This window comes from Nicotiana tomentosiformis, chromosome 3 (assembly GCF_000390325.3).
Source record: "Nicotiana tomentosiformis chromosome 3, ASM39032v3, whole genome shotgun sequence".
Lineage (NCBI taxonomy): Eukaryota > Viridiplantae > Streptophyta > Magnoliopsida > Solanales > Solanaceae > Nicotiana > Nicotiana tomentosiformis.
In genome coordinates, this window is record NC_090814.1 from 142,855,719 (window position 1) to 142,869,585 (window position 13,867).

Consider the following 13,867-nt stretch of genomic DNA (forward strand, 5'->3'; position numbering starts at 1 on the left):
TAGAGTCTGGAGGATCGATACAGAGACGTCTGTGCTTATCTTCTAGAGGCTATGAAGTTTAGGAACAAGTTTCACTTCTATTCTTCTCTATCATGCGATTTTGCTTTCTCAAATACTGATTGAACTCTTCTACTCTTATTCTCTCACAGATGGCGAGAACACGTACCGCTTCCTCAGCTGAGCAACAGCCAGAGCCTCCAGTGGCAGCTCCTACGCGGGGCAGAGGTCGAGGCCGAGGCCGTGCCAGAGGCCGAGGTAGGAGCAGGGCTCAGCCCAGATCCCGAGCAACAGCCCCAGCAGTGGAGCCTCAGATAGAGCTTGACGAGGAGGTTCCAGTCCAGACTGTTCCTGTCGGACCAGCTCAGGTCCCAGAGGGGTTCATTGTCACCCCTGTACTTCAGGATGCTTTGGTCCGTTTGGTGGGCCTTATGGAGAGTGTGGCTCAGACTGGCGCATTCCCCATGGCACCAGCAGTCTCTCAGGCTAGAGGAGGAGCCCAGACACCCACTACTCCCGCTCCGGAGTAGATAGCTCCCCATTATCAGGCTCTAGCAGCTCATCCAGTCGGAGTAGTTCAGCCAGTTTTTGTGCCACAGACCGGTAATGGGTCAGCTATGTCTTCTGAGGCTTTATGGAGGCTGGACAAGTTTACCAAGCTCTTCCCAGTTCACTTCAGTGGTGCTCCTTCAGAGGATCCCCAGGAGTATCTTGACAACTGTCATGAGGTTCTACAGAACATGGGTATAGTGGAGACCAATGTGGTAAATTTTGCAGCATTTTTAGATGACTGGTTCCGCCAAGAAATGGTGGAGAGATTACTTTTTGACCAGACCAGCTGGGTCGCCTGCTCTTACTTGGGAATAGTTCTCTCAGCTCTTCATAGAGAAGTTTCTGCCTATCACATTGAGAGAGGAGTGTCGCCGTCAGTTTGAGCTTCTCCAGCAGGGCAGTATGACTGTTACTTAGTATGAGACCCATTTTGTGGATTTGGTCCGTCATACTATTCTTCTGCTTCCCACCGAGAGAGAGAGAGGGTAAGGAGGTTTATTGATGGACTTGCTCAGCCTATCAGATTGCAGATGGCTAAGGAGACTGGGAGTGAGATTTCTTTTCAGGCGGCTGCTAATGTCGCCAGACGAGTCAAAATGGTTCTTACTCAGGGAGGTCAGGGGTTTGACAAGAGACCTCGTCATTCCGGTGAGTTCAGTGGTGCCTCATCTAGAGGCAGGAGTACTTTTGGTAGAGGCCATCCTCCCAGGCCATTTCATTCAGCGCTTCAGGCATCCCACGGTGCCTCAGGTGGTCGTGGCCCTCAGATGCATTATTCTGACCAGCTAGCCTTCAGTGCACCACCAGCTCATGTTAGTGCACCTCCACTCCAGAGTTATCAGGGTGGTTATTCAGGTCGACAGGGTCAGTTTCAGGGTCAGCAGTCACAGCAGCCGAGGTTATGTTATACTTGTGGTGATCCGAGGCACATTGCTAGATTTTACCCTCACACAACGGGCAGCTCATAGCATCAGAGTTCTCGTGCCATGGTTCCAGCACCAGTTGTTGTACCACCTGCTCAGCCAGCCAGAGGTAGAGGCCAGACTGTTAGAGGTGGAGGTCAGACCGTTAGAGGGGGAGACCATCCAGTTAGAGGTCGTCCTAGGGACGTAGTTCAGAGTGGTGGGGCCCAGCCCCGATGTAATGCTTTTCCAGCCAGGCCTGAGGCTGAGTCATCTGACGATGTTATCACAAGTACTATTTCAGTTTGCAGTAGAGATGCTTCAGTTCTATTTGATACGGGGTCTACTTACTCCTATGTGTTGTCCTATTTTGCTTCATATTTGGTTGTGCCCCGTGATTCCTTGAGTGCTCCTGTGTATGTTTCCACACCAGTGGGGGATGCTATTGTTGTAGATCGTGTTTATCATTCGTGTGTGGTCACCATTGGGAGTCTTGAGACTCGTGTAGACCTTCTACTTCTCGATATGGTTGATTTTGATGTCATACTGGGTATGGATTGGCCGTCACCTTATCATGATATATTAGATTGCCACGCCAAGACGGTGACCTTAGCCTTGTAGGGTTTGCCTCGATTAAAGTGAAAAGGGACTCTTGGCCTTCTACCAACAGGATTATCTCTTATGTGAAGGCTCGGCATATGGTCGAGAAGGGGTGTCTAACTTATTTGGCTTATGTCCGCGATTCTAGTGCGGAGGTTCCTTCAATGGATTCAGTGCCGGTTGTTCGCGAGTTTCTAGAGGTGTTTCCTGCAGACCTGTCGGGGATGCCACCTGATAGGGATATTGATTTCTGCATTGATTTGGCTCCGGGCACTCAGCCCATTTTCATTCCGCCATACAGCATGGCCTCATCAGAGTTGAAAGAATTAAAGGAGCAGTTACAAGATTTGCTTGATAAGTGCTTTATTAGACCTAGTGTCTCGCCCTGGGGTGCACCTGTGTTGTTTGTGAAGAAGAAAGATGGATCGATGAGGATGTGTATAGATTATCGGCAGTTGAACAAAGTCACTATCAAAAACAAGTATCCATTACCGAGGATTGATGATTTATTTGATCAGCTTCAGGGTGCCCAGGTGTTTTCAAAGATTGATTTGAGATCTGGCTGCCATCAGCTGAGGATTAGGGCATCCGATGTCCCTAAGACAGCTTTTCGGACTCGGTACGGGCATTATGAGTTTCTAGTGATGTCATTTAGGCTGACAAATGCCCCAACAACATTCATGGATTTGATGAACCGAGTGTTCGAACCCTACTTGGATTCCTTTGTGGTTGTGTTTATTGATGATATCTTGATCTACTCCCACAGTCGAGAGGAGCATGAGTAGCACCTTCGGATCGTTCTTCAGACTCTGAAAGACAGCCAGTCATATGCTAAGTTCTCAAAATACGAGTTTTGGTTGAGTTCAGTTGCTTTCTTGGGTCACATTGTATCAGTAGAGGGTATTCAGGTGGATCCTAAGAAGATTGAGGTAGTTCAGAACTAGCCTAGACCCACATCAGCTATAGAGATCCGTAGTTTCCTAGGTTTGGCGGGCTATTACCGTAGATTTGTGGAGGGGTTTTCATCCATAGCAGCCCCGTTAACCAGATTGTCCCAGAAGGGTGCCCCGTTCAGGTGGTCAGATGAGTATGAAGCGAGCTTTCATAAGCTCAAGACAGCTTTGACTACGGCACCGGTATTAGTGTTACCCACAGGTTCAGGACCTTATACAGTATATTGTGACATATCCCGTATTGGTTTGGGTACGGTATTGATGCAGGGTGGCAAGGTTATTGCATATGCTTTGCGACAGTTGAAGGTTCACGACAATAATTACCTTGTTCATGATCTAGAGCTGGCAGCCATTGTTCACGCGCTGAAGATTTGGAGGCACTATCTTTACGGCATGCCATGTGAGGTATTCATGGATCATCGGAGCTTGAAATATTTATTCAAGCAGAAGGAACTCAATTTGAGGCAGAGAAGGTGGTTGGAGCTATTGAAAGACTATGATATCACCATATTGTATCATCCCGGGAAGGCCAATGTGGTGGCCGATGCTTTGAGTAGAAAGTCAGTCAATATGGGTAGCCTTGCATATATTCCAGTTGGTGAGAGGCCACTTGCATTGTATGTTCAGGCCTTGGCCAACCAGTTCGTGAGGTTGGATGTTTCTGAGCCCAGCCATGTTCTAGCTTGTACAGTTGCTCGGTCTTCTTTGTTTGAGCACATCAGAGATCGGCAGGATGACGATCCTCATTTACTTGTCCTTAGAGACACAGTGCGGCATGGTGGTGCCAAGCAGGTTACTGTTGGACATGACGAAGTTTTGAGGATGCATGGTCGTATTTGTGTGCCTAATGTGGATGGACTTCGTGAGTTTATTCTTGAGGAGGCCCACAGTTCCCGGTATTCTATTCATCTAGGCGCCGCCAAGATGTATCAGGACTTGCAGCAACATTATTGGTGGAGGAGGATGAAGAAAGACATAGTTGCATATGTAGCTCGGTGTCTAAATTGTCAGCAAGTAAAGTACGAGCATCAGAGACCTGGTGGTTTGCTTTAGAAGATGGAGATTCCTGAGTGGAAGTGGGAGCGTATCACTATGGATTTTGTTGTTGGACTTCCCCGGACTCAGTGGAAGTTTGATGCAATTTGGGTCATTGTGGACAGGCTGACTAAGTCAGCGCATTTCATTCCTATGGCAGCTACCTATTCCTCGGAGTGGTTGGCAGAGATTTACATTCATGAGATCGTCCGTCTTCACGGGGTGCCCGTGTCTATCATTTCTGATCGAGGTACGTAGTTCACCTCGCACTTCTAGAGGGCAGTACAACTTGAGTTGGGTACGCGGGTTGAGTTGAGCACATCATTCCATCCTCAGACGGACGGGCAGTCCGAGCGCACTATTCAGATCTTGGAGGATATGCTCCGCGCATGTGTTATAGACTTCGGAGGATCGTGGGATCAGTTTTTGCCCCTTGCAGAGTTCGCCTACAACAACAGCTACCAGTCGAGCATTCAGATGGCTCCCTATGAGGCATTATATGGTAGGCGGTGTCGGTCGCTAGTTGGGTGGTTCGAGTCAGGAGAGGCTCGGTTGTTGGGCACAGAGTTAGTACAGGATGCCTTGGATAAGGTTAAGATTATTCAGGATCGACTTCGCATAGCTCAGTCTAGGCAGAAGAGTTATGCCGATCGTAGAGTTCGTGATGTTGCATTCATGGTCGGAGAGAGAGTGTTACTTCGGGTATCACCCATGAAGGGTGTAATGAGGTTCGGAAAGAAGGGCAAGTTGAGCGCTAGGTATATCGGACCTTTTGAGATTCTGGAGAGAGTGGGAGAGGTGGCTTACAGGCTTGCGTTGCCACCTAGTTTAGCAGTTGTTCATCCGGTATTCCACGTGTCCATACTTCGAAAGTATCACGGCAATCCGTCCCATGTGTTAGATTTCAGCCCTGTCCAAATGGACAAGGATTTGACTTACGAGGAGAAACCGGTGGCTATTTTAGCCCGAAAAGTTTGCCAGTTGAGATCAAAGCGTTACCCTTCAGTTCGAGTGCAGTGGAGAGGTCATCCTTTTGAGACAGCTACTTGGGAGTCTGAGTCCGATATGTGGAGTAGATATCCCCACCTTTTCACCAGCCCAGGTACTTTTCTATGTCCGTTCAAGGACGAACGGTTATTTTAGAGGTGGAGAATGTGATGACCCAAAAGGTCATTTTATGTTTTAGAACTAGAATTTGCGCTCTTAAGCCTTAAAAATCTCATTTTTATCCTCCTCAATTTGCGTGCACAGTCCGGGCATATTTCCGAAAAGCTTTTATGTTGAAAATTGATGAAAATAAGAATTTATGCTTTAAAAGTTGATTTTAGTTGACTTTGGTCAACATTTTTGGTAAACAGACTTGTATCCGTATTTTGACATTACCGGTGGGTCCGTATCGAATTATGGGACGTGGGCGTATGCCCGGAGTCGAATTCGGAGGTCCCTAGCTCAAGTTATGGATTTTTGATGAAAATTAATTATTTTTAAGAATTGATTGATGTTTGGAATTGTTAGTGCCGGGTCAGTATTCTGGTTCTGGAGCCCGGTACATGTTCATTTTGATATTTAAGACTTGTCTGTGAAATTTGGTGAGAAACGGAGTTGATTTGACGCGATTAGGACGTCCAGTTGAGAATATATGAATTTTAAAGTGTTCTTGAGAATTTTATTCGATTTGGTACTAAATTCTTAGTTTTATGTGTTATTTTGGCGATTTGATCGCGCGAGCAAGTTCATATGATGATTTTAGACTTGTGTGCATGTTTGGTTTGGAGCCCCGAGGGCTCAGGTGAGTTTCGGACAGGCCACGGGATGTTTTGGACTTGGGAAAAATCTGGTTTTCTGCAGATTCTAGTGTCTGGCATATCCTTCTTCGCGTTCGCGAAGATCCTCCCGCGAACGTGAAGAGTAAACTGGTGAGGCTGAGACTTCTTCTTCGCGAACGTGAAGTCCTGGTCACGAACGCGAAGTGATGGGGGATTTACCCTTCGCGAACGCGACCGACTCATCGCGAACGCGAAGCACTTGGGGACCTGGGGGAGGGTTGGTCGTTCCTTCATCGTGAACGCGAGCAATGTCTCGCGAACGCGAAGGCCAGGGGGGAGTAACCATCGAAAATGCGATCAGGGTTTCGTGAACGTGAAGGCTTGGCAGCCAGTATCCTTCGCGAATGCGACAGTGGCCTCGCGAACGTGATGCACACTGTCGCCCAGTGAATAAAACAGAATCAAACACGGGTTTAAGCCATTTATTCAACATTTTTCAAGAATCAAACGGGTAAAGGAAATTTTCAAGAGTCATTTTCTTCCCCAAAGTGTTGGTAAGTGATTCGAAATCATTTTCTTTCAATTACCCATTACACTTTATGAATTATCAACCTAAAATCTAGAGTTTTCATGGTAGAATTAGGGGTTAGGGTAGAAACTAGGAATTTCGGAAATTTGGAGATTTAGACCTCAATTTGAGGTCGATTCCAAAACTAATTATATATTCGGGCTCGGGGGTGAATGGGTAAATGGATTTTGGTCCGAACCTCGGGTTTTGACCAAGCGGGTCCGAGGTCGATTTTTTGAAATTTTGGAGGAAAATTTGAAAAATTTAATTTATGCAATATAATTGATTTCTTTAGCAATATTTGATATTATTAAGTCATTTTGAATAGATACGAGTGATTTGGAGGTGAATTCTAAAGGAAAAGCTGTGATTGAGAATTAAGTGGCCTTCGGAGCGAGGTAAGTGTTGTGTCTAACCTTGACTTGAGGGAATTAGGAACCTTAGATTACTTGCTAAGTGAAATCCATGTGAGCGGCATATATGTGAGGTGACGAGTACTTATGCGCCGCCAATTTACCTGTTTTCCATGTTTCTCTGTTTTTCTTATATTGTCCCTTTCCTATGCCTAATTGTTACGTGTTATACTAGTGTTGTTCAATTTATCGTTCTTATCATGTTTACGAATTTTCTGATAATAATTGAGTTTTTATTTCAAAGTTGAGATTGATATTATGGAACCAAATATTGAAGTAAGATTTGTACTTGTTATTTTATCTCCCTGTTATTATTTATGCATTGCATTATGGTAAGGGAGAGTGTTATGGCACGAAGGGTGATGCCGTGCCATATTGTGAGTGTTAATGCACGAAGGGTGATGCCGTGCCATATTGTGAGTGTTAATGCACGAAGGGTGATGTTGTGCCATGATATGAGAGTTAATGCACGAAGGGTGATGCCGTGCCGTTTCTATTGATTTTATGGTGAGATTGAGAGTAAAAGCACGAATGGTGATGTCGTGCATTTTTTCTTTACTGTATTCACTATTCCTGTCGATTCATGGTATATTGACTACTCCGGTGATCATTCTGTTGTAGTTCTTTATTTTGTATTCCCCTCAGTATGTTCCCCTCCCGACATTTCCTATTTAGTTCTTCATTTCTGTTATTTTTATATACACTGTTAAATTGTACAGGTTGATTTGTAGGTGCCTTACCTTAGCCTCGTCACTACTTCATCGAGGTTAGGCTCGACACTTACCAGTATATGGGGTCGGTTGTACTGATACTGCATTCTTGACTTTCTGTGCAGATTTTGATACCGGCTCGGGTTGATCGAGATTTTGCTATTGGTCCGCTGTCCGGAGACTCAAGGTAGATCTGTCGGCGTTCACAAAACTTTAAGTCCCCGTCTATCTTTTTTGTTCTACTGTTTCTTTTATTCAGATAGTTGTATTTCTTTCAGACTATTACTTGTAGTAAATTCTAGAATACTCGTGAATTGTGACTCCAGATCCGGGTGGTAGTAATTAATATAATTTTATGATATTCTGCACTTTTTATATTTTATCTTAGTTAATTATTGTTAATTACTGAATGAGAATAAGGAATTGGTTTAATGATTCTCTAACGTTGGCTTGCCTAACAAGTAAAATGTTAGGCGCCATCACGGTCCCGTCGGTAGAAAATTTCGGGTCGTGACATTTTTTATTTGCTTTCATAACAACATTAAAATCCCCCTAGTAACCAGGCACCTTTGTAGTTATCAAAAATTAGGTAATGTTATCCTATATTTGATTTTTTTGGAAATGTTAGTGCTAGCATAAATTGATGAAAAGAGCCAAGGGTGACGTATAGGGGGTACCTCAATTGGAGCATGCATTTCATTGTTTCTTTTGACAAAGTTTTTGACATTCACCAAGTTTATATCCCAAAGAACTACCATACTACCAGATTGACCTCGGTTGGGACCTCGATCATGTCCGTAAAACCAGATTCATTCATTAAAGTACTATGATTTGTCATTCTAGTTTCAAGTAGAGTCACCACGCATGGATGTTGGGTGGCTATTAACTCACAAAAATTTCTTCTAAATTCATCATTGTTGCCTCATATAATATTTCAAATAATGATGGTTTTAGCACGATTCATGGTTTGAGATAAGGGGTGGAAATGACCATTCACTTGACTCCCATGTAGGGAATACTGGGTTCTTCCTTAGGGAGGGAAACAAGATCATGGCTAGTTTCTCCACTGTGGGGTCCTGTGGTAGTCGTATGTCCATTGTGCATTTGAATAGTGAATTTGGACAAGCTAGAATAAGCCTCTTCTCCCGCATTTCCTCAAATAAAAATACCTTTACTTTGTCTAGGTTTGAGGATTCCACCATTAATTCTCCTTTTAGGTTGATTGGTTCTTCCATCATCTCCTCTACTAGATTTCCTAGATCCTGGCGCATTTGTGGTTGTGGGACTTGGTGATCCATCGCTCCTAGGTTTACAGGAATTTATGGCTACATGTGGTTTAGCGATGGGTCCCAAGTCATCAAGACTGGGTTGAGTGCAATCATCTCTTCGGGAGGAAAAAATTGTAGGTCTAGTCCCATATTTTAAGGCAGATATGGATTTTGATTGTAGTGTGGTGGTAGATTCTATTGTGCACGCATTGCTTGGATCAAGTTGTTGTTCATCCCCGGTGCTAGTGGTTGCATTATGTTGTTTGCCCAAATATGATTCATGTAATTGTTCATTGCTAGATGGAGACCCTCATATACTAGTTGTGCTAGGAATTGTGGATTTTGGATTAATATGATGCTTTCATGCCCATTGATGTTGAGTTGGAGTAATACACCCCTCCCCATTAAACCTAATTCTATCCAAGAGGTTGGATGGTGATTCTGTGGCAGGGGGGTTGTACATATATTAGAGGAAGATTTGCTAGTTGGGGAGAAGGGGAGGTAGGTTGTCCATTGTTTGGGTGCATTGGTTTCATAGGATTTGAATTAATCTAAATCTCCTCCGGTGGTTTAGAGGGATTCTTGGCATTCAGTTGAGATAGAGGATGGTGATTTAAAAGGTTGGGGATGGACGTAGGGGAAATAATTACCTCTATTTGCATGACATTTGAGGGATTTAGCATGTTAGATTTAATAGTTGATTTTGCATGCTTTTGATTTGGCACATATATCGAGGATTGTGACATTTATTTACTATGATGATTTTGCTTGGACGGGTGTAATTCCGTATGCAAGGAAGTAGTGCTAGTTGATTGGTGATTATAGCTAAGGGTGGGTTTAGGGATATTATTGAAATTATTTGCTAGAAGATGAGTGTCATTTGATTGGGTGTGAAGGTTATTAAGGGTTGGCTTTTGGGTATGAGTTATTTTGTCTTTTAGTGGTTTTTGAGTGTTTTGGGCAGAATTTGTCTTTTGTGGCCGGTTCATGCACAAAAGTGTTTGTGGCATTTTGGTTATTACCACAAGTGGTATTATCCAAAATCATTTGCTGAGTGTCTAGGTTAATGGCTGAGAAACGGGTTTTTGTGTCTATGTGACTTTCATCACTTTGATTACTAAATATTTTTGGGGTATGGTCTGGTATGGGAATGCTATTAAACTGATTAGTAATAATCTTAGGAATGTATTTTAATTTTTGGGTCACGATGTACTTACCTGTTGTTGCATTGAATAACTTGACATTGATACCTGGATCATGGTTCTTGCCTGCTGCCTCATTTGTTTTTGTTGGTGGCGATTTCCTGTTCCGGGTGAATGGTACTGTATGCCACCCTTCTTCTTGTGCTAACTTTGTTTTTGAGTTATTGATGGATGAGTGATCCACTGGCGTGGGAATTGGTTTATTTGTCGATGATATTATATAGGATACATGAGTTGGTTTTATGGCCTAGCCTACCATATGTTTTGCAAAGGAAGTGGTCTGCTTCATATTGAAATTGTTGTTTATGTGTACCAACATAGATAAATTTTTCCACTGGTTCTTCAATTGGTAATTCAATGCATAATCTGGCGTATCTGCCTCGCAAGGATGAAGACGTGCAAGCATCTACCTTTAATAACCTTCCTATGGCTCCCCCTATTTTTTGAAGCATTTGACCGTCGTAAAACTCAGTTGGTAATTGAGGGAGTCTAACCCATACTGCTAAATAAGTTTGTCTCGCTTCCGTTGCAACAAAATTTGGTTGCCACCGTTGTATTGAGAGAAAATTTTCAAAGATGAACCATGGACCTTTTTGTAGAATCAAGTTCATGTTTTCTTCTTTTTGTAATTTGACAATAAAGTAGTCATTACCTAAGTCGATGAGAGGAAAGTTTTCACTGATTTTCCATAACTCTTGGATTTTTCGTTTCAATATTTGGTGAAGGATTCTTTTGCCTTGGAATTTTATTATTAGAGAATATTTTCATGGGTGATAAATTCTTTGTTTATCTTTCAAGGTTATAGGGATGGTAATAGAAAGTTCCCCATTTTCCTTAATTGGATAAATTTCTGATTCATATTCTTGAATATCCATTGGGAGTGTAAAGGAAGATGATGGGTCTGCATTGATAGAAACAGTTTCGTCTTTCCCCAAGAGCTTTTCTTTGAAAGTTTGGGGGGGGGGGGGGGAGGGGATATTTATTGTGATGCTTGGGTTAGTTGAATTTTTTTCTTCAATTATTTAAGTGTGTCTTGTGTTATCCGGAGGTTTAGGTGGGATTTGTAAAAGGATCTAGGGCAGTGGTGTTGGAATTCATAAGGATTGAAGGTTTTTTGGATGTTGCAAGAGGAGAATCTAGAGAGAAGGATGGGGTTCTCTCTCTAGCCAAAAACCTTGTGAATCTTTTCATAAAGTAGTACTTCACATGGGAAAGATTATGCTATTAATTAGCTTGATAAAATTAACTTTATTTGCTTTCACAATCAATAATTAAAAAGATATGAATACAAAACTATCTTTGACAAATATTATTTTCCTCGCGCTTCTGCTAGCCCCAGAAGCATTGCCAAAATTTTTGACTCACTATCTTTTAACAATTAGGAGTGTTCAATTTTAGGAATTAGGATGATATAAATTGTAATTATTCTCGGGTGAAAATTATTTTTTCTTCCGAAGTTTGCCTTAAAAATCAACCCCCCTAACTTTCAATATTAGGCATCTTCCCCCCTCTCCCCCCTCCCACATCAAATCCGACCATTGACCGGTAGCTTTAAAATATTTGACGAGTCACTATAGGGGCAAATTATAATTTTACTTTTTTATTTTATTTAGTGGGGTGCCCTAATTAATTATATACCTTGTTATCTTTAGTATTCTTTTAACTCTTGTTAATTGACTCCTGAAGAACTAATCGTTTTCATCACAAGAGCTTCCAAGCACGGTAAGAGTTCTGCTTCTTTTACTCACCATTAATTGTTTCCCATATTTCTTTGCCTTGTTTCCTCAAATTATCATGATCTTATGTTTTAAAAATCAAGAAAAGCTTTAATTTTTTCAAATAAGATTAAGTCCATGAACCCTAAAGTAATGACAGTGTTCGATATTTGTGGATGCTTTGGATTATTATGTTATATTGTCGTATTAGTAACGTATAACTAAGTTGTCCTTTTTATACTAGACATTGTTGTTCAATTTTCTTAAAATATCAAACTCAATTAATCAATTGCTATTATTTCAGGGATATTTTTTACCTTCACAATACATTGTCTTGGTAATTACTATCAAGTCTTTAATATAGATGACAATCATTATGGATTACTAGATTTATTAGAAGATGCTAACAATGATGTACCAGGAGGTCCGTCTACTTGGTTGGGGAAAACTACTTCCTTAGAAGCTATTCATCCGATTAGTGGTGTTACAATAAAAGTGATTGATGATAACGATTTAACGATATTCTTTAATATGTACAAGGATTTGGGTATGAGAGAGGTTAATGTAAATTTAAACATAATAGATGAAAAACTTGATGAAGTTGAGGGTGAAAATTTCCCATGGACTGATGACGACGACGAGGAAAATGTTATTGAGAATACAAAAGTTCACTCAGATCATGACTCGTATTAGAGATGATCCTACCAGATTTGTTCATCCTCTACTCACTACAAGTTTTTATGTGAAGACTTATTCTAAAAAGATAAATCCAGTCTCAGATGAGAGCAAATTGCCAGTTGTAGATCACCCTATTGTGCACCCTCCCGAAGAAAAAGAGAAGAAGAGAGGTACAAAACCAAAGAAAAAGAGAAGAGAATTAGATGAACAACCAGCAAAAAAGAGATCGGTTCATTGCACCTGCAAGATATGTCATCAAATTGGGCATAATAGTAGATGGTGTGAAAAAAAATATCAAGTACAAATGAGGGAGAACTTCATTAGTAAGTTAATTACTTTTTCAATTTTCAAATTCAGAAATCCTAAATTAGAAAATAGTTTCTTTTTTATGTTTTTAAGTTTGGTTTGCAAAATTCTTTCTGTTTTTTCTACTTAATATGATAAGGAAGTGACGGAAATTTTTCATTCAAATAAGTACTAAATATTTTTATGTTTCTAAATTTGCAGGTTTCATTATGTTCTTGGATATACATATAATATAAAGCGAAACATCTATTTGCTGGGATAATGCATGACTAGCTTATTGATTAAACAGAAGACTTGATCACCTTTTTGGAATTTTTTCTCCGGCCATTTGAACTTAATTTTTAAGTATATTATTCCCTTAAGTGAGTATGAAAAAAATCATTTGGAACTTAAATCTTGTTGTTTAATTAACTGATTGTATAAATCAGGTGTCTTCTCTAGTTTGCAAGCTCAATATTAAGTATCTTGTTACAATCTAGATGTACAATAATATTCAGCTTAAAAGTTGTGTTGTCTTTGTTAAAAGTTCCGCCATGTTGCGTGATACGCTTTGCTATATCAGTTATTTTATAACTTATTTCTTTGGATGTTGTATAAACATAGGCGGATTCATGAATTAGATTATATGGGTTCAACTTTTAAGATTTTTAGCATTGAACCCATTGTATTTTTAAGTTATGGGTTTAGACCTACTATTTATTGCAATTTCAATAAATTATTACCCCTACCTTATGGAGATAGATATTTTGTTTTCGCCCGGTAGACCCTCGGCTCAAGAAACAGTGAAACTAAAGCACAAACAATTACGATAACAAGATAGTACGGTAATGGATAAAATACAGACTAGTTCGATAAACTGAAGAAATAACAGAGTGATGAAAGATTACATGTTTAACTGTAAAACAACAACAGTTAACTCGCAAACTGTGATACAATATGATTGGACAGTAAACATATGTTACAATCTTAGCTTTCAAGATATAGTAATTTATAAAAAAAATTAAAATAACTATAATCCATTCAAGAGAATAATCCAAAAAGAGATGAACTTAGAAATAAGGAACCTAGTTTTTTTTAAAAATTATAATTCACACATGCCTGAGATCTCGGTCATAGAGATTCTTCCCACGCTCTAGATGGAGTACAAAAAATGAAAAGAAAAAAGAAGACCAATAAACATGAAGTATCACAAACAATCTAGA